General features: G+C 42.1%; 1 protein-coding gene across 3 annotated transcripts in view; it reads left to right on the top strand.

Moving 5' to 3' along the window:
* Positions 1-8463: 8463 nt before the first annotated feature.
* ctnnbip1 (catenin, beta interacting protein 1) overlaps positions 8464-21534 on the top strand; it is an 89749-nt gene continuing 76678 nt past the window's right edge. The window contains exon 1 of one of the 3 annotated variants that reach the window (XM_059952274.1): positions 8464-8618. The gene's annotated coding sequence lies outside the window, so the exon portion shown is untranslated. The remainder of the gene's footprint in view (positions 8619-21534) is intronic. The other 2 variants (XM_059952272.1, XM_059952275.1) reach the window with 2 other exon arrangements.

Here is a 21534-nt window from a genome sequence, read left to right as displayed (position 1 = left end):
ACCTTTACGAGAATGAAGAGTATACTGACCAACACTAAACTAGGTATGACAACCCACCTCAGAGCACTGAAATGTTACATTTATCCAGTTATATTATATGGCTCAGAAAGTTGGACAATTTCTAGTAACATGAGGAAACGAATTGAAGCAGCAGAGACATGGTTTTTGAGGAGGATGCAAAGAATATCATGGACGAAGTGAATATCTAACGAGGATGTCATGAACAGCAAGCACAAAGAGAGAAATACTGTATGAGATCATGAAAAGGCAACGGAACTTCATTGGACATATGATTAGGAAAGAGGAGTTAGAATGCACGGTAATTATGGGAAAGATTGAAAGCAAGAGGAAGGCAAATGATGATGGAGACAGCAGCCAGAGAACTGGAAATGAATACCAATGAATGGATCCACTTAACCTGAAACAGGAATGTGTGGGCCATGGCAGTCAAAACTCAAACTGGGCATGGCACCTGATGATAAAATAAAGTCCAAATCTCCATGTATGCCCATGCATTCTTTTTATTCCAGTTCAGTTAAAGCCAGCTTTTACATGTCTAACATCAACCAGATTTTTACCTCACCCCGTATTTAAGCATGTTGCCAGAGTCTGGCCAAAGTTAACAGACTTCCAGATTTTCCAAATTGAAGATGATTTTTTTTCTGTTCTGTGGGAAATATTTAGGAAGTAGAGTTAAGTAAGCAAATTAATGTTTATAATTTTGTAGATAATCTCATTCAAGACATTAATATTACTTGGGATTTGTTTTTGTTTGTATTTCTTGTCGTAAGTTAGCTATTTTTATTTAATTACCAACCATCCACTTGTACGCTTTGAGATCCAACATATTAATCTGCGTGATTAATACTTATCCCTTAATTAACATCCTGAAAATAGATTGTGATCATTATATTGCTGTTTTTGGAAGTCTGCTGGGCTCAAATTGGCTGCTATTTTCCAAGGTAAGTAATTACATGAGTACAGTATTTCACAGGTTTTATTCACCATCTTTGAAATTATCTGAGATTATGAATTTACATATTTAAATCCATCACCCCTACTGGAGTATAGCCCACTGACAACAGCTCACGGAGTCCTCTGTCCTGGACCAGTCTTTTAAGTTGTCCCAAGGGTAGAATATCTTTGAAAATCCATCTTGTCCCAGAGATGAGGTCTTTGCAATTTCTGTTGGTGTTTCTGAAGTTTTGGGTATTTATGGGATAGAATTGCTAGCCCAATGTCCAACCCTCCCCCTTTTGCAGTCGGGCTTGGGACCGTCCATGTTGGAGTTTGAGATTATGAAGGTGCTACATAAGTGCACATCTTTTCAGCATTGTGGTTCCATTGCACCAAAAGTTCCCTTTACCCCATCGGTTCTTAAATAATTTAATAGTGTAATGCAATTACTCTGGTCATGTATGATGTTCTTCCAAGGGTTTGTTCCCTTAATAGAGAACGCCTGTGTGTGACTTTGTTTAACATGGGGAGGCTGATGCATGGGCAGCCACCACATAGTCCTTGATAGATGAGAGAGTCCAGAGGCATGGAGTACCAGAAGACTGGGACCCTTCACTGCTGCTCTGATGTGTCATCATCTTCCACCAGCTCCACCACTGAGATCTTGGTTGGACTGTTCTTTGTCTGGGGGAAGCACCCCCTTGGCCTTACTGCCATGGGTGACTCTCCCAGGAGCTAAGAGCCAGATGGCTAAACTCCAGATGGCATAGCTCTCGGGATCTCAGGAACTTACAATCCTTTACACCACCAAGGTGACAATTCTCAGGGAGGCTTAAATAATGTACAGTCTAAAGAGTGAACATTGATTATTGGGAAGACAGTGGGGAGCTTGTATAAGCATCAGTTTGTTTCAATGTGATGAAGTACCTTGAGGGAATTTTTAAGAGTTGATTTTTATAAACTTCCAACTTGGTCTGGGTAATCATTGCCCATTCTGTTTGATGAGGGCAGCTGGTATAAACTGGTAGCAGGGATGGTGCTCACTGCCGATTACATTACCCACTCTGCCTAATTTGTGGTACCTTCATCCCCCTGTCATTCTGAGGCACTTGGATGGACTGATAGAGGGTCTCGGCCTCATACATTAACTGTCTATTCCTCTCCGTAGATGCTGCCTAACCTGCTGAGTTCCTCCACCAGTTTATAAGATTGGTACCCATTCGCCACCATGAATCAGAATCTATTTTATCACTTTCATGTGTCGTGAAATTTGTTTGGCTCTAAGTTACAGAAATACATAACTAGAGCAGAAGACAAATAATGAGGTAGTGTTCGTGGTTTCATGGATCATTCAGAAATCTGATGACGGGAAAAATACTTTTCCTGAAGTGTTGACTCCTGTATCACCTTCCATATAGTAATAACTTGGAGAGGTTCAAAAATGTACAATTTAATGTCAGAGAAATATATACAATATACATCCTGAAATACTTTTTCTTTGCAAACATCCACAAAAACAGAGGAGTGTCCCAAAGAATGAATGACAGTTAAACGTTAGAACCCCAAAGCCACACCCCAGCACATAAGCAACAATTCCCCCCTCCCCCACTGGCAAAAAAAGCATCGGCACCGCCACTGAGCACTAAAGTGTGACTTGCAGTTACCCCAAAGACTTCACGTTTAACTTGGTATTTGACATACCACAGATTTTCTCTCTCTCCCTAATAAGGGGGAAAGGGGTGTCTCCGTTTCACAGCGAGAGGGGACATGTAACAAACAACTCTCTAGTTTACAATCTCGGGTCTCCAGACACACAGCAGATACCCCGACGACACACGGGTCTCCTATCATGACACCGACCCTCGATCCACCCGCCTCCAGAGCCCCGTGATCCTAGGCTTCTGAATTCGAGTCAGACTCTCAGGCTGAGCCTTTGGCATGCCGAACAACGGCCAGTTATGGAACCCCGAGAGCGGGTCCCATTCCTGCAGAGAACCGTAATCAGCGTGTAACTCCAGGTCAGGGTCTTCAAAAGAACCCTGAAAGGGGAAAATAGAGATATTAAAGATGGAAATAGAGCTGTTTCCGAAGATGCAAGCAAAGGAGGCGCCATTAATCCTCCTAAGCTCTGCCTTCTTACATCCTGAATGGTGAGGATCTTCAATGATGGTTGCTTCCACCCTGCACCATTGCTGCAATGTACAACAAAGAGGGGATTGAAAGCAACAAATCCATTCAATAGTGCTGCCCATACCTACCCCTCCAGGTCCAGCACCAACCTGCCATGGAAATATATCACCATTTCTTCAATGTCACTGGGACACAGTCCTCGAACTTCCTACCTACCATTGAGCACATCTACAAGGAGTGCTGTTGCAGGAAAGCAGCACCATCATCAAGGACCCCCACTGCTTGATAATAAATTTACTTTGAACTAACAGCACTCTGGGAAGGCCTTTCCCAGAAGGACAGGAGCAATTCAAGAAGGTAGCTCACCACAAAGGGCAGTAAAATCTATCTGCACCCCATGAATTACCAATTAATAAAAATGACATCTCCGAATTCCGGGCTGAATTGCAAGTTTACCAATGAAAATAATTAGTTGAATGTTTTTCTTTATTTTTCCTGTAAATGCCTGCAAAGAATAAATTCCAAAGTAGTGTATGGTAACACATTCGATCATTAAGTTCCATGTCATATGACGTGGGCAGTTATGGTCTTCCATGACCATGACTATACTTGGCAAATTTTTCTACAGAAGTGGTTTGCCATTGCCGCCTTCTGGACAGTGTCTTTACAAGATGGGTGACCCCAGCCATTATTAATTCAATTCAGAGACTGTCTGCCTGGTGTCAGTGGTCGCATAACCAGGACTTGTGATATGCACCGGCTGCTCATACGACCGTCCACCACCTGCTCCCATGGCTTCATGTGACCCTGATCAGGGGGCTGAGCAGGTGCTACACCTTGCCCAAGGGTGACCTGCTGGCTAGCAGAGGGAAGGAGTGCCTTGCACTCCTTTGGTAGAGACGTATCTCTACACTGCCACCCTAAACATATACATACTTTAATAATAAACTTTCTTTCAACTTTGTACTTTAAAAAGGTCATAAACTGCATCTGCTAGGGACTGACTTAGAATAGCAGGTAAACATAGGGACACGTTCAGATCAGCAGAACATTCCTTCAGCTTGATGTCCCGCAAACAGTTACTGTCTCTAGTTGGTGCATGTGTTAGTTTTGTCTAGAAATCCTTTTGAAAGATAATTTGCTCGGCCAATCTGGTATATTTGCATAAAGTGGCCTCATTAATTCACTGTGGGAATTCAGCTAATAAAATGAGGGAGATTTTAGTGTAGAGTTCCAGCTTGGAGACTGAGAAGAAGTGTCACAGCAAGAGCTGTCATAATTTGCTTCTCTCTGGACTTTCATGCCTGACCTCTTGATCATGCAGTTTTCCTGCTCATGGTGCCTTCCCCAGTTGCTGTTTTTGAAAACAAAATGAAGTATAAGTGGCAGAGCAGAATTTCAGGCTGACACTATGAACAAAGGTCTTTCAATCCCACTGCCTTTATGCTGTCTTTTATCTACTCCCCGCAAAGTGTTTAGATAAGGCTTCCCAGGAATCAAAGATAATTGTATTTATTCACTCTCAGGGTCTAACAGGGTTAGCATTATTTGTCCTTCCTTTAATTAGCTCTTGATCTCAATAGGTTGCTAGGCCATTAGAGAGGGAAAGAAGAGTGTGGATCCAAATTTAGGCCAGACCTGACAAATGCAGCTTTACTTACCTGAAAGACATCAGTGAACTAAATAGTTTTGTAGCAGGCTGGTAGGTTCATGATAACAAATTATTCCAAATTTATTTGGTTGAATTTAAATTCAGTTAAACTCATGTCTCTGGTGGGAGCCTACTGCTAGCTTTTACAGTACCTTTGATTGGGACTTATTTCCCACCGCTGTCTATAAGGAGTTTGTACGCTCTCCCCGCGACCTTTTGGGTTTCCTCCACAGACCAAAGATGTACGGGTTAGTAAGTTTGGCGCGTGCTAATTGACACAGGAAGCATGGCAATACTTGCAGGCTGCCCCCAGCACATCCTCGAACTGTGTTGGTCGTGACACCAATGACTCATTTCACTGTACGTTTCAATGCACATGGAGGCCTTCAATTTCTTGCAGACATTCACAGTAGAACAAAGAAATACAATAGAATCAGTAAAAAACTACACACAAAGATTGGCAAGCAGCCAGTGCCCGAAATAAAACAAATTATGCAAATATAAAACAACAAATAATAATAAAAATTAAATAAGTAAATAAATAATACTGAGAACGTGATTTGTACATGATGCTCTTTACAAAGTCACAAATCTCAGATTTTAATGACAAGACCTCCAAAATGTTTTAACTTTGCCCCTTCCTAGTGGAATCACCTTAACATTTACTCTATAGTAGGCCTCTGTTGGTCAGTGTCAATCATGGATCTGGCAACAATTTAAAGTTTTTTTACGCAGAGTGGTGAGTGCATGGAATGGGCTGTCAGCAACGGTGGTGGAGGCGGATATGATAGGGTCTTTTAAGAGATACCTGGACAGGTACATGGAGCTCAGAAAAATAGAGGGCTATGGGTAACCCAAGGTAATTTCTTAGGTAAGAACATGTTTGGCATAGTTTTGTGGGCCAAAGGGTTGTGCTGTAGGGTTTCTATGTTATACCTGTTCCTAAGAAGAATAATGTGAGCTGCCACAATGACTATTGCCCGGTAGCACTCACATCTACAGTGATGAAATGCTTTTGAGAGGTTAGTCATGACTAGAATGAAGTCCTGCCTCAGCAAGGACCTGGACCCATTGCAATTTGCCTAGAGCCACAGTAGGTCAAAGACAGATGCAATCTCAATGGCTCTTCACACAGCGTTAGACCACCTGGACAACACAAACACCTACGTCAGGATGCTGTTCATCGACTATAGCTCAGCATTTAATACCATCATTTCCACAATCCTGATTGAGAAGTTGCAGAACCTGGGCCTCTGTACCTCCCTCTTCAATTGGATCCTCGACTTCCTAACTGGAAGACCACAGTCTGTGCGGATTGGTGATAACATCTTCTTCTTGCTGATGATCAACATGGGTGCATCTCAGGGGTGTGTGCTTAGCCCACTGCTCTACTCTCTCTGTACCCATGACTGTGTGGCTAGGCATAGCTCAAATACCATCTATAAATTTGCTGACGATACAACCATTGTTAGTAGAATCTCAGGTGGTGATGAGAAGGCGTACAGGAGTGAGATATGCCAACTAGTGTAGCAACAACCTGGCACTCAACACCAGTAAGATGAAAGAGCTGATTGTGGACTTCAGGAAGATTAAGACAAAGGAACACATACCAATCCTCACACTGGGATCAGAAGTGGAGAGAGTGAGCAGATTCAAGTTCCTGGGTGTTAAGATCAGTGAGGATCTAACCTGGTCCCAACATATCGATGTAGTTATAAAGAAAGCAAGACAGCGGCTATGCTTAATTAGGAGTTTAAAGAGATTTGATATGTCAACAAATACACTCAAAAACTTCTATAGATGTGCCGTGGAGAGCATTCTGACAGGCTGCATCACTATCTGGTATGGTGGGGTGGTGGGGTGCTAATGCACAGGACAGAAAGAAGCTGCAGAGGATAATAAATTTAGTCAGCTCCATCTTGGGTACTAGCCTACAAAGTACCCAGGACAACTTCAAGGAGCGGTGTCTCAGAAAGGCAGTGTCCATGATTAAGGACCTCCAGTGCCCAGGACATGCCCTCTTCTCTCTGTTACCATCAGGTAGGAGGTACAGAAGCCTGAAGACACACAGTCAGCGATTCAGGAACAGCTTCTTCCACTCTGCCATCAGGTAGGAGGTACAGAAGCCTGAAGGCACACACTCAGCGATTCAGGAACAGCTTCTTCCCCTCTGCCATCTGATTCCTAAATGGACATTGAGCCCTTGGACCCTACCTCACTTTTTTAATATATAGTATTTCTGATTTTTTACACAATTTTTAATCTATTCTATATACATAATCTGTAATTGATTTATCTATTATTATTATTATTTTATTTTGTGTTTTCTTCCTCTATATTATGTATTGTATTGAACTGCTGCTGCGAAGTTAATAAATTTCATGTCACATGCTGGTGGTGATAAATCTGATTCTGATTCTGCATGGGGCATCCTAGGTATACGCAGGCCAGGGCTGTGCAATATGGAAATTAAGCTATTGCCCATGTAACAAACTCCCCCTCTCCACGCACCTGATGAACCCAAAGGAACGGCAGAGACCGATACAGCTTGACACCAGCGGTGTTGCAGGAGTTGCCAGTCAGCGTTGAATTCAATGTAGGACTGCCTGCTCCGGATTTTTCCTCAGGGTTTACTCAAGGCAGTGATTTCTTCTCCTGAGCTGCCAGCCATAGTTGCTTAGCCTTATCTGCTCAAAGCCACTGGTTTGAAGGCACCAGTAACCCACCTTTGCCCCTTCTCCTGTCAGTAGACACAGTTCCGCTGGGCTTAGTAGCTAAGCCACACGTAAAGGCCGGGAGCTGGACTTGGTTGTCAAAGACTATTTGAGGTGCACCCCATTGGGAGCATTTAATAGGTAGTGGGAGCTTGTCCCCATTACCACCCCCAACTAAAACAACCTTAGGTAACTATCTACTCTATAATGATCATAAATTTAGGAAGTTCACCTACAAAATATTGTCCAACTTCACTGGCAAGATAAAGAAAATGTCATCTACATCTGTCCCTTCTACCTTCCCCCATCAACCCCTTCCTCCCCCTTTACCCATCACCCCTACTGTCCCAACCCCCTCTCCTTCCCCCTCACACTCTCCCTCCCCATTTCCCATCACTCCTCCCCTTCCCCATATCACCCCTCTCCCCTTCCCCATCATCACTCCCTCCCACCTCCATTACCCAATCACTCCCCCCTCCACTTCCTTGTCACCCCTCCCTCCCTCCCTGTCACTCCTCCCCCTCCCCGTCACCCCTCACTCCCATTTCCCCATTGCCTCTCCCTCCCCTTTCCCCATCACCCCTCCCCTTCCTTACCCCATCACATCTCTCTCTGTTTACCCATCACTCCCTTCCTCTCCCTTTTACCCCATCACTTCCTCCTCCGTTTACCCCATCACTACCTCCCCCCACCGTCTTCTCCGTCACCCCTCCCTCCCCTATCAACCCTCCCTTCCCACCCTCCCATCACCATCACTCCTCTCTCCCTCCCTGTTCCCCATCACCTCCTCTCTCCCTCCTCTTCCCCATCACCCTGCCTCTCCATCATCATTCCTTCTTCCCCTCCACGCCTCCTCTTTCCCCTCCCCACTACCTCCAGCCCCACCCCTCAGCCGCTCCCACACTGGATCTGGGACCCCTCCCTAGCGCCCCCGCGGATCGGAGGACCGCCTCACAAAGACCCGCCAGCTCCCCCTGGCGGCGCCAACCGGCGCTCCCCACTGGAGCTGCCTCGCTGCCGCCCCCCATCGGCGGAGCGCGCGCACTACCCGGCGGGCGCCCGGGCGTCTCGCTTGGCCGCTCGGCTCCTGTCCATAAAGCGCCGGTACTCTCTCACAGCCGGGTACAGCAGGCGGAGGCAGCCTCGCAGGAACGCGGCCAGCAGCGGTAAGAAACCGCCTCTCTCCGTGTTTCCCTGTGGGTGGATGGTTGCGGGGTGGGGTCTCGGGTCTTTGCTCGGCTTTACCGCGGGTTCCGGAGTCGCGCCGTCAGGCCCGGGGCCTGGGCTCCTTGGCAACGGCCGCTTTGTCCCGCTGCGTCCGGGCCGCTCTCCTCAACGGCACCAACTCTTAATTATCTGTGTTGCTAAGGAGATGGCTGAATTGCTTCCTCTGTGTCTGTGACTGCCGCACATCTAGTAAATTGTTCAGTGATGGAATGAAACAAAGATTGTGTTGTTTGGCAGCGTGTTTCCTAAAATCGGTTCATTGTTCTACCCCCTGGTTCAGCGAGATGCCTGTCATAGTGGGGTTGCGCAGTGTATCGAGGAACTGGGCTTTAAAGACACAGAATTAAATTATATATTAATTTCGGTCCTTAATTAGAGTTACAAAAAATGTAAATTGCCGAAGCAGCAGGCACAAAATGCTGGAGGAACTCAACAGCATCTTCCTTTTTTATCCCGTCCTGAAACGTCGACTCTTTATTCCTCTCCATGGATCCTGCCTGACCTGCTGAGCTCCTCCAGCATTTTGCGGGTGTTGCTCTGGGTTTCCAGTGTCTACAGCATTTCTTGTGTGTATGATTTGCCGGAGCAGTATAAACATTGGAATGTGGCACCATTGGAAACTAAAGATCTGCAGGTGCTGGAAATCCAGAACAACACAGATCATTAAGGACCCCAGTCACCCAAGTTATGCCTTGTTCTCATTACTACTATCAGGGAGGAGGTACACTCAATGATTCAGGAACGGCTTCTTCCCCTCTGCCATCTGAATTCTGAATGGACATTGAACCTATGAATACTACTTTTTTTTTGCCATACTTATTTAGTTTAACTATTTAATATATATAATTTACTGTAATTCACATTTTATCTATTATTATGTATTGCATTGTACTACTACTGCAAAGACATCAAATTTCACAACATGCCAGTAATATTAGATCTGATTCTGATTCACACTCAAAATGCTGGAGGTCAGGCAGCATCTATGGAGAGGAATAAGCAGTCAACATTTCTGGCTGAGACCCTTCATCTGGGTTGAAAAGGAAGGTGAAGAAGCCAGAGTAAGGTGGGATGAGATGAGGGAGTAGAAGCTATCTCCACCATACTCCTCGATTCATTCTTCCTCCCCACCCACCTACTTCCCCTTAACTCTGTGTGTGTGTGTGTGTGTGTGTGTGTGTGTGTGTGTGTGAGTGAGTGAGTCCATTGGAACTGCTTTCTTTAGCTAAGGTGTGAAAGAGCCCTTAACACTTTTGTGAAGAATAACAGGAAGGTTACTCCAGACCTATCCATTCCTCATTCAGGATTGCAAAATAAGCAAATTAAAAAGTGCTTTCTGTCTGTGTTTATTAACATCACAGCAGTGAATATACCTCAAAAGTTATTCATGTGATGTTGAGTATCACTGTGTGTTAACTTGGCCAGCAATTGTGTCCTGATGAGGGTCTCAGCCTGAAACGTTGACTGTTCATTCATTTCCATTGGTGTTGCCTGACCTGCTGAGTTCCTCCAGCATTTTGTCTGTGTTGCTTTGGATTTCCAGCATCTGCTGTCTCTTGTGCCCAGCTGTTCAATGATAGATATGGATCTTCAAGCTTATTAGGTTATCTTTGCCAGTAAATGTGCTTTGTGTTGAAGAGGCTGTTGAGGGAAGAGTGCTGCTGAAGAATTGTGCCATAAAATGACCTGTTCATGTGAAACACTGAAACGGGCTGTTCCTCAATTTTTAGTTCATCTTTAGAGTCAGAATTAGTAGAATTTAATATCACGGACATATGTCATGAAATTTGTTGTGGTAACAATGAAAAAACTAAATTACAAAAAGATCATAAGACATAGGTGCAGAATTAGGCCATTCAGCCCATTGAGTCTGGTCCACCTTCCATCATGGTTGATTTATTGTTCCCCTCAACTCCATTCTCCTGCCTTTTTCCCATAATATATATAATAAGCTGTGCAAAAGGGAGCAAAAATTTTGAGGCATTCATAGAAGCTGTTCTTAAAATGTTGAGTATGTGTCTTAAGATTCCTGTACCACCTCCTTGGTGGTAGTAATCAGAAGAGGGCATGTCCTGGGTGATGGGGATCCTTAATGATAGATGCCTCCTTTTTGAGGCTTTGCCTTTTGAAGATGTCCTCAATGCTGGGGAGGTGAGTGGTTGAATTTACAAACCTGCTACTTTTGCTGATCCTGTACAGTGGCCCCTTCATAACAGATGGTGAGGCAACCAGCTGAGGAATGAATTCATTTCCTACAACACAATCTCAGATTTGCACTGCTGTTAATTTTAAATCTTGATTTGAAAATTAGACGTGCAATTACTTGTCTGGCCCATATGAGTCTGTTGTCAACTGGGCTGAGTTGACAGCTTTGTAAGATGTAGGGGTTTAGCTCATTGAAATAGTGAATCTCCAGTAGTATTCATAGGCCAAATTGGTCTGCTTGCTTTTTTAAAAAGACATGAACTTCCTGGAATGAAAGGGTATGTCTGGGCCTGTTCTCACTGGAGTTTTAGAAGATGGGGGGGGGGGGGGGGATTTCATCATTCGAATATTAAAAGACCTAGATAGTGGATGTGGAGAGGATATTTCCTCGTGTCATAAATGCCAGAGGGCACAGCCTTCAGAACACAGATGAACAGGAATTTCTTGAGCCAGATGGTAGTGAATCTATGGAATTTATTAACATAGACAGCTGTGGAGGCCAAGTTGGATATATTTAAAGCAGGGGTTGATAAGTTCTTGATTAGTCAGGGTGTCAAAGGTTAAGCTGAGAAAGCACGAGAACGAGGTCATAGATCAGCCATGAAGGATGGCAGAACAGACTCGCTGAGCAAATGGCCTAATTCTCCTCCTATGGCTTATGGAGTTATGGAATTTGTATCTATGATAGGATGTTCCAAAGTGCTTTACAGCTAATGAAGTACTTGGGTGTTATTGGTTACAACATTGTGTGCTGCTCCTCTGTTATACTGACCTATGTTCTATAGAACCCCTGTAGCAAGCAGCCAGTTTGTGAGCTGCAGATTCCTGGAGCAATGTGATAATCATCACTCACACTCACCACTATGCCCACCTGAGAGAGCAGTGGGCAAGGTCACACCTACCTACAACAGTCACCTCTGGTATGCAGACACCAACTCTGGATTTTTGTGCTGAAGCTTCTGGAGTGTTGAGAGTAGACTCACTGAGAGACAGCTGAAGTGCCAGTACACATCAGTCCAAGACAGCGTTCGTTGCTGGTGTGGCAGAGGACTGCAGGATGGAATTACTTATGATTTGTGGAGGATACGAATCCAAACATTCAGTACTGCATTTATGTTTCTCTCGACATTGGCTGAGGTATCTTGTATCTCTTAACATCCCAATCAGATGGCAATGAATTTGAATCCCACTAATCCCTTTGCTAATCAGAGTTAGCTCACCTCCCAATTTCTGTCACTGTTTTACTAACCCCTACCATCACCACTCATCTCTTTCTCCCCTGTCCCCTTCACCTCTTTATACTGGCTATCTCCCCTTAACATTCCCCAACCCTCTTTCCTCCCCCCCCCCCCCCCCACCACCACTGTCACCCTTCTCCTGCCTCACCCATTCCCCTTACCTCTTCATGCTGGCATCAAGGAGCGATGCCTCAAAAGGTGACCTTTTATTAAGGACCCTCTCCCTCCATTACCCAGGACATGCCTTCTTCTCGTTATTACCGTTAGGATGGAGGTACAAAGGCCTGAAGCCACACATTCTGTGTTTCAGCAAAAGCTTCCTCCCTCTACAATACATTGAACACTGCCTCACTTTTTTAATATCTGTCTTCGCACTATTTTTAATCTATTTAATATTTGTATATATACTACCTGTAATTGATTTCTCTTTTTTTTCAATGTTATTGTGTGTTGCATTGAACTGCTGCTGCTAAGTTAACAAACTTCACAATGCATGCCAGTGATAATAAACCTGATTCTGCTTCTGGCTATCCCTCTTTACATTCCCCCCCCCCCCCCCACCATCCACCATCCCCCTCACGTTTTTATATTGACTATCTTCTCTTTACATTCTCAGTCCTGATGCGGGGTTTCGACCTGAAACATCAACCATCTCTTCACCTCCACAGAAGCTGCCCGATCTGTTGAGTTCCTCCAGTGGCTTGTTTTTTTTTTGACAGAGAGAGGAATTCCAGTGCCATCAGCAACTCCAAATGTTTAGCAGTTCTACCAAATGCCTCTGAGCTAAGGTGTGCTCATAACAATTCTACACCTCAGTTCATCACACTCGTGTACTGTACATGCGACAAATAAAGCTAATTTATCTTTCTTTCACATTCAAAAGAAATCTGGCATCTCCCTTTCTTTCTATTACAATTTGTCATTTTCTCTGATAAACATACGTCCAACCTTTATGTATTTTGTACAATTGCAAGACACTGCTAGATATTAAGAACATCAAGTGCTGAAGGTCTACCTGAAAAACTAAATATTCACTTGATTGAATTGACTTTTTTTGTCTTCAATTTTGAGTATCTGTTACTGAAGCAAGTATTTAATACCCATCTCTTAATTCTGTAATTTCTCAGAAAAGCAGTGACTACTTTTAAAGAGTATTTGTGGTTGCTAAAGATGCTGTGTAAATTTGCATTCTTTCTTCATTCATATGTAAATCCAAAAGAGGTCTTGGGTTTTTATGAGTATGAGAGACTGGGTTGTAAAGTGCTTTATGGCTAGTCTGATGCTCCCAGGTAGCACTGGGGAAATGCTACTCTGTTGGGAGGCTCAGGAACTCTGAATAAAGTTTAAATATATGTTTACCAATCTTGTCAGAAGAGATCTAAAGAGATTATTTCCTCTTGTGAGAGATTCTAGAACTAGGACATCTTAATTTATGAAAATGATTGAAGGGTATATAATGAGCACAAGCACTTAACTACTGCTATTAAATATTGTGTCACAGATTTTTTTGTTCAGCTCACAGGTCAGACAGGGTAACAATTTCATGCCTCCTTTGAAAGATGGCATCCTCTAACAGTGTTGCGTTACCCCAGTGCCACATGGGAGCCTCAGACTAGATATTGTATTAGCAAGGCTCTACACTGGCACATAACCACCGTGAATGGTATTATATAGCACAGCAGTCACTTGCTTACCATCACCTATCTTACAGCCCAGCACCCTTGCCGGGGTAGAGGCTGCTAACAGCAGCTTGCCAGAGACCTCTGAGCTAAGCCAGACTTTCGAGTTGTCCCCGGGTGTAGCCCATCTTAAGGTCTTTCTTCTCCAAGAGATGTGGCCTTTGGAGTTTCTGTTGGGCCTTTACGGGATAGAGTTTTTAGTCCCTTGCCCAATCCTCGTTTTGCAGCCAGGCTTGGGACTGTTCGTGGCAGAGTTAGAATAACAGTTAGTGTAATACTATTATGGTATCAGCGACTCAGGTTCAATTCCACTTCTGTACATTCTCACCATAGGTTTCCTCACAGTACTCTGGCATTCTACACTGGAAAGATATATGGGTTAGTAGATTAACTGGCCACAAGGGTCTGATTGCACAGCTTGGGTTCATTGGGCCTGCTACTATGCCGTATCACGTCAAAAAATTAATACGAACAAAATATACTTTATAACCATAGAACGTTACAGCACAGAAACAGGCCTTTTGGCCCTTCTTAGCTGTGCTGAACCATTTTTCTGCCTAGTCCCACTGACCTGCACCTAAAGCATATCCCTCCATACAACTCTCATCCATGTACCTGTCCAAGATTTTCTTAAATGTTAAAAGTAAGCCCGCATTTACCACTTCATCTGGCAGCTCATTCCACCCAATGTTCCCTTTAAACTTTTACCCCTTCACCTGTCGTAGTTCCTTGTGCCCCGCAAACGACCAGAAGTGTTAAACTTTAATTTGCAAATCAAAGCTGAGACAGTCAGCTAGACGCGCTGATTGCCCATCGATCCTTGTGCATAGCATTTTTTTTTAAATAGCAATCTCTTGGTTTAGTTGTATTAGCATATTAAATCGGTCTACAGTTGCATATCACCAGTACATCAGCTCCAGACTTCCCACTATTGTTTCTACTCATTAACTTAATCATGTTCTAATCTACTTTTGTTACCTGGTCCCTGGCCACAGTTAGCTCTTAGTTAGCCTCTCATTAACACACCATTATCTTCTTTTTGGCTACATTCTTAAGTTACTGATGTGTTCAATAGTACAGAGATTTCATTCTGGCTGATAAGTTGGATACATAGTAAGTATAAGTTAGCTACATTCTCAAGGCATTGATTTGTCAGTAGTACAGAGACAGTACAGAGATTTCATTCTCCTACTAAATTGGATACATAGCAAATACAAAGCTGACTACATAGTTTTGGTTACACAGCAAACAATGCAACTTTATACTCCAATACACCCTTAACCCATGTCCTCTGTTTTTTTTCCTCCCCTGGCCTCAGTGGAAAAAGCCTGCTTGCATTCACTCTATCTATACCCATCATAATTTTATATACCTCTATCAAATCTCTCCTCATTCTTCTATGCTCCAGGGAATAAAGTCCTAACCTATTCAACCTTTCTCTATAACTCAGTTTCTCAAGTCCCGGCAACATCCTTGTAAACCTTCTCTGCACTCCTTCAACCTTATTAATATCTTTCCAGTAATTTGGTGACCAAAACTGCACACAATACTCCAAATTCAGCCTCACCAATGCCTTGTACAACCTCATTATAATATCCCAACTCTTAAACTCAATACTTTCATTTATAAAGGCCAATGTACCAAAAGCTCTCTTTATGACCCTATCTACCTGTGACACCACTTTTAGGGAATTTTGTATCTGTATTCCCAGATCCCTCTGTTCTACTGCACTTCTCAGTGTCCTACCATTTACCTTGTATGTTCTACCTTGGTTTGTCCTTCCAAAGTGCAATACCTCACACTTGTCTGTATTAAACTCCATCTGCCATTTTTCAGCCCATTTTCCCAGCTGGTCCAAATCCTTCTGCAAACTTTGAAAACCTTCCTCACTGTCCACTACACCTCCAATCTTTGTATCATCAGCAAATTTGCTGATCCAACTTACCACATTATCATCCAGATCATTGATATAGATGACAAATAACAATGGACCCAGCACTGATCCCTGTGGCACACCACTAGTCACAGGCCTCCACTCAGAGAAGCAATCCTCCACCTCCACTCTCTCTGGCTTCTCCCATTGAGCCAATGTCTAATCCAATTTACTACCTCGCCATGTATACCTAGCGACTGGATCTTTCTAACTAACCTTCCATGCGGGACCTTGTCAAAGGCCTTACTGAAGTCCATGCAGACAACGTCCACTGCCTTCCCTTCATCCACATTCCTGGTAACCTCAAAGAACTAATAGATTTGTTAAACATGACCTACCATGCACAAAGCCATGTTGACTCTTCCTAATAAGTCCCTGTCTATCCAAATACTTGTAGATCCTATCTCTTAGTACTCCTTCCAATAATTTACCTACTACTGATGTCAAACATACCGGCCTATAATTTCCCTGATTACTTTTAGAGCCTTTTTTAAACAACTTTAGATGCATAATGATAACAGAATATATTTAATGCTACATAAAGGCAAGTTTTGGCTGGCAATTGGGGAATCTTTGTCAGCAAGATTAAGCTGACTAAATTCCTTTAGTGAGGAATATTAAAGTGAAGACGTGATAAAGTTGTCTATGATCACAAAGGTCTCCTTCATGTGCTTCGGTTTCCTCCAGCATTCCAAAAATGTGCTGTTTAGTATAGTAGTTGGTTGCATGTGTATAATTGGGCAACGTGGACTCATGTCAGAAGGGTCTTTTACCATGCTGTGCCTCTAAATAACAAGATTGAATCTCACAATTATCTGACACAAGTACTGAGCCACATCTGATACAAAAGCTACTGAAGAATAGCCTTAGGAAGAACTGTTATAATGCTTGGGTATCCTGCATTGCAGAATGTAACTAATAGGTTGTCAGATTGTTTCCACAGCATTTGAAATGTAAAAGACTGTTTTTCCAGACAAATCAGATTTGTGGAAATTTGACATGAATGGGATTGGATTCATTTCCAGGTCGAATTCTTTGAGCGGAATGGGAATCGGGCTTTGCCTTCTTTTTCTGTAGACTCACTTATTTCAAGAGCTATCACAGGTTGGAAATTGAGCTTTAGAATTCTCTTTCAGCTGAGATTGGGGTCCTTATGTGGAATTCCTGGGTGGAGATTTGCCTTTTCAACAACATTTGTTATATTGCAAAATAAAGATGTAAATGTTTTTAACAAAAAATGGAAAAGATTGCTGTATCTTTAATCTATTTTCTCTTTGAGGAGATGGTTTAACATTCGCAAGTTAAGTGTCTTATAATTAATTTTCCTAGTCCACTGCAGAGAAGAATTTTAGAATTGGGTTTAATATCATTGGCATATGTTGTTAAATTTGTTGTTTTGTAACAGTAGTATGAAATCAGTATTTATAATGCTGCCAAAAATTCCTGAAACTATTGACTGCAAAAATTATCGAACAATCAGTCTTGGGAGTCACATAATAAAGATCTTGTTGAGAAGTGTTCTGAGTGGAATTAAAAGCAAGTTAAGGCCAGAAACTTCTAAACTGCAATATGGGTTTATTGAGGATAGAGGAACTAGGAACACAATTTTCATACTACAAATGCTTTCAGAACTGGCAATTAAATATCAAAATGATGTCTTATGTTTTATTGATTTCACTAAAGTATTCGACAAAGTGCAAATTTCAAATTCTCGCTAAACTAAACATTGATGGAAGGGACCAACAACTGCTTCAAAATTTATATTGGGATCAAACAGTGGCGGCATAAATTGATGATGATATAAGCAGTTGGACTAAAATTCAAAGAGGAGTTAGACAGGGATGCGTTGCCTCACCGGAATTATTTGATATCTATAGTGAAATGATTTTCAGAGAAATAGAAAACCTAGATGGAATAAAAATTGGAGGTGTTAGCATCGATAATATAAGATAAGCAGACAATACCACCCTAATAGCAAGTGACACTGAAGACCTACAAATCCTCCTAGACAAAGTAGTACAAACAAGTGCAGATTTTGGTCTAACCATCAACTGTCAAAAAAAACACACACTAATATATGGTAATATCAAAACAGCAGGATACTCCAATTGTACGTCGGAAACCAAGAGATTGAACAAAAGACTGGCTTTAATTACCTTGGTAGCTTTATATCACAAGATGCTAGAAGTAAAGTAGAAATAAGAAGATTTGCCATTGCCAAAACCAACTTCCAAAAAATGAGATCCATTTTTACCAACAGACACATTTCTATGACAACAAGGCTTGGGCTTCTAAAATGTTACATCTAGTCAATCTTGCTGTATGCTTCTGAAACATGGACTATAACACCAGAACTCCAAAGAAACTTAGAAGCAACAGAAATGTGGTTTCTTAGAAGAATGCTGAAAATATCATGTAGAGATAGGGTAACAATGAGACTACTCCAACGTGCCCATACAAAAAGATCTTTAATGAGAACATTGAATGAGAGGAAACTTAATTTTCTGGGCCAGGTCATCAGAAAGGGAGAAATGGAATCCCTTACATTACAAGGCCGTATGCCTGGGAAATGCAGAAGAGGAAGGCAAAGAAGAAAATAAATGGACACTGAAAGAGCTAACAGATCTAAGTGTGTGAGATATCATTGATGCTGCGAGGGATCGTTGGATGTGGAAAGCCATGATTGCCCAAGCGTGTAACGCGCAAGGCACATGAAGAAGAAGAAGTATGTTGCGATACATAGTAATAACTATGTTACAATAAGAAATATATAATTAGGTAGTGCAAAAAAAGAAAAAAAAATAGTGAGGTAGTAGCTGTAGATTCATTGTCTGTTCAGAAATCTGATGGTGGAGAGGAAAGAAGCTGTTCCTAAAACTGCTCCTCTACCACCTCCTTGATGGTAGTGATGAGAAGAGGGCCTGTCCTGGGTGCTCTAATCTGCTTCAGTAATGTGCATTGGCCCCAAACGTAAGAAAAAGAAATGTCATTGTTGATGTATTGTCTGTATTACGGCCAAGCGGTGCAGCAACATAGCAAATAGCGCTTTTGAAGTGCCAGTGATCACTGATGAGGTTCAATTTCCACTGCTGCTTGTAAGGAGTTTGTACATTTATTTCCATGACCATGTGGGTTTCGTCCCATGTTTCAAATACATACGGTTAGGGTTAATAAGCTGCGGGCACGGCAGGACCTGCGGTCTGCCCAGCGCAATCCTCGCTGATTTCATTTGACGCACTGGCACATTTCACTGTATGCTTCGATGTACATGTGACAAATAAAGCTATTCTCAAAGTTCAAAGTAATTTTTTTATCCAAGTACATATGTCATATAGTACCCCAAGATGCATTTCTTGCAGGCATTCATAATACATAGAAACACAATAGAATTGGTTAAAAAAAAACACACATAGCAGAGATAGACAAACCAATCTGCAAAAGACAATAAACCGTGCAAATACAAAAAGAAAAGAAGAAGAATAAATAAGCAATAGATATCGAGGACACAAGTTGTAGAGTCCTTAAAGCGAGTCTATAGGTTGAGGAATCTGTTCAGAGTTAGGTGAGTGAAGTTATTCCTCTAGTTCAGGAGCCTGATTGTTGAGGGGTAATAACTGCTCCTCAATCTGTTGGCCCTCTTGAACCTTCAGGATACTCAAAGGTTGGGCATTAGTGTGAGGGTGGTTAAATGGTTGTCGCTGTATTGGGTTTTATAACTTTTTCTATTGTCTAATTATGCATTACTTTGCAGAAAATGATTTAACAGTAAGCACTCATAGCAATAATTGCTTGTGGGAGGTATTTCTCTTATCAGAAGCTCAGCAAGGAGGCTTGTGAGAATTTGTCAGTATTAAGAGGTACCTGGGAGCTTGTCAGTCTAAAGGACATCCCTTTGGAACAGAGTTGAGGAAGAATATCATTAGCCAGATGGTGGTGAATATGTGGAACTCATTGTCACATGTGGCTGTAGCGGCCAAGTCACTGTGTATATTTAAAGGGGTGGCTGATAGGTTTTTGATAAGTAAGGGCGTCAAAGGTTATGACGAGAAGGCAAGAGAATGGGGTTGAGAGGGATAATAAATCAGCCATAATAGAATGGCAGAGTCATCTCGATGGGCTGAATAGCCTGGTTCTGCTACTATGTCTTATGATCAGAATCAGAGAGTGTCTCACAGAAAAGTTTGCACTTTAGGAGCCATTTTTAATATAAGCTCATAAATATTCAAATATAAATCTTGGGTCTTAAGAATCCATGCTATGAGCACATTTTTAATGAATTATGCAAGTGTCTGAAAAGCAGTTATCTTGTTGAAAAAAAATCACATGGAAATCATTACTGTAATTATTGCTGCTGCGGCTTTTCAAAATAAATCTGTGCAGTAGATCCAAGCTGCAGTGCATTAAACCATTTTGAAGTAGCAATTGATGTGAGGACTTGAAAGTGACTACTCTGTGTTATTAAAACAGCACTGCTCTCTGTCCCCAATAATGTATTAAAATGGTGGCAGTAGACTGTGCCAAACCACTTTACAGCCAGTGAGGGGTTTTTGCCATGCGCTCGCTATTCTAATGTAGAAAAAGTTGAAACTAATTTGTGCAGAACAATATCACACAATCACACAGGCATGGTAGCATAGCGGTTAGCTTGATGCTATTACAATGCCACTGACCTATGTTTGTTAGGTTAATTGGTCTCTTGTGTAATTAGTGGTATGGAATTGTTGGGCTGAAAGGGTCTGTTACTGTGCTGTGTTAATAATAAATAAATAAGATGTGCTGAGGGATAAACATTGGTTTGTTCATTCCATGTTCTTGAACTTGTACCAAAGCAACTAGTAAATGCAGTGCTTTGGAAAAAGTATTCAGCCTGCACAATTATTTTCACATTTTACTGAATAATTTTATAAATTTAAAATGTATTGAAGTAGACTTTTTGAGCTAATCTACAAAACTTTGTGCATCATGTCAAACAAAAAGTAAATTTCAAAAACCTGTCAACAATTTACTAAAAATTAAAAATCAAAATTGTGAAGCTGAAAAAGTATTCATCCTCTTTGTAATTACTATGCTAACTTCCCTCAAGTGCAATACTGTGTCTTACCTTACCCAAGTTCTCCATTAAATTGATCAAAATCCCTGGGGTTGTAATACTCATTTATAGGAACAAAGTTATGGGGGATGAATACTTTTACAAGACACTGGAAAAGCCCGATAAAGTCTGTGCTGACCAGATGCACATAGTAAGATCATAAGACATAGGAGCAGAATTAGGCCATTTGGCCCATCGAGTCTGCTCCGCCATTTCATTATGGCTGATTTATTATCCCTCTCAACCCCATGATTCTGCCTTCCCCTCCCCCATAACCTTTGATGTCCTGAGTAATCAAGAACCTATCAATGTCCACTTTAAATATACCCCACGACATAGCCTTCAAAGCTGTATATGGCAATGAGTTCCACAGATTCACCACTCTCTGGCTAAAGAAATTCCTCTACATCTTTCTTCTAAAGTGGCTTCCTTCTATTCTGAGGCTGTGCCCTTTGGATCCTAAACCCCACTATAGGAAACATTCTGTCCAATGCACTCTATCTAGGCCTTTCAATATTTGATAGGTTTCCGTGAGATCCTTGTCATTTTTCTAAAGTCGCAGAAAGTCACCATATACAACCCTGAGATTCATTTTCTTGCAGGCATTCTTAGTAGAATACGCACAAAGACTAACAAGCAACCGATCTTCAAAAATCTTCACAAATTGTGCAAATACTAAAAAATAATAATATTGGCGACCTCTTGTAGAGT

Source organism: Hypanus sabinus, chromosome 27 (assembly GCF_030144855.1).
Source record: "Hypanus sabinus isolate sHypSab1 chromosome 27, sHypSab1.hap1, whole genome shotgun sequence".
Taxonomy (NCBI): Eukaryota; Metazoa; Chordata; class Chondrichthyes; order Myliobatiformes; family Dasyatidae; genus Hypanus; species Hypanus sabinus.
This window is presented reverse-complemented; position numbering and strand designations above follow the sequence as displayed.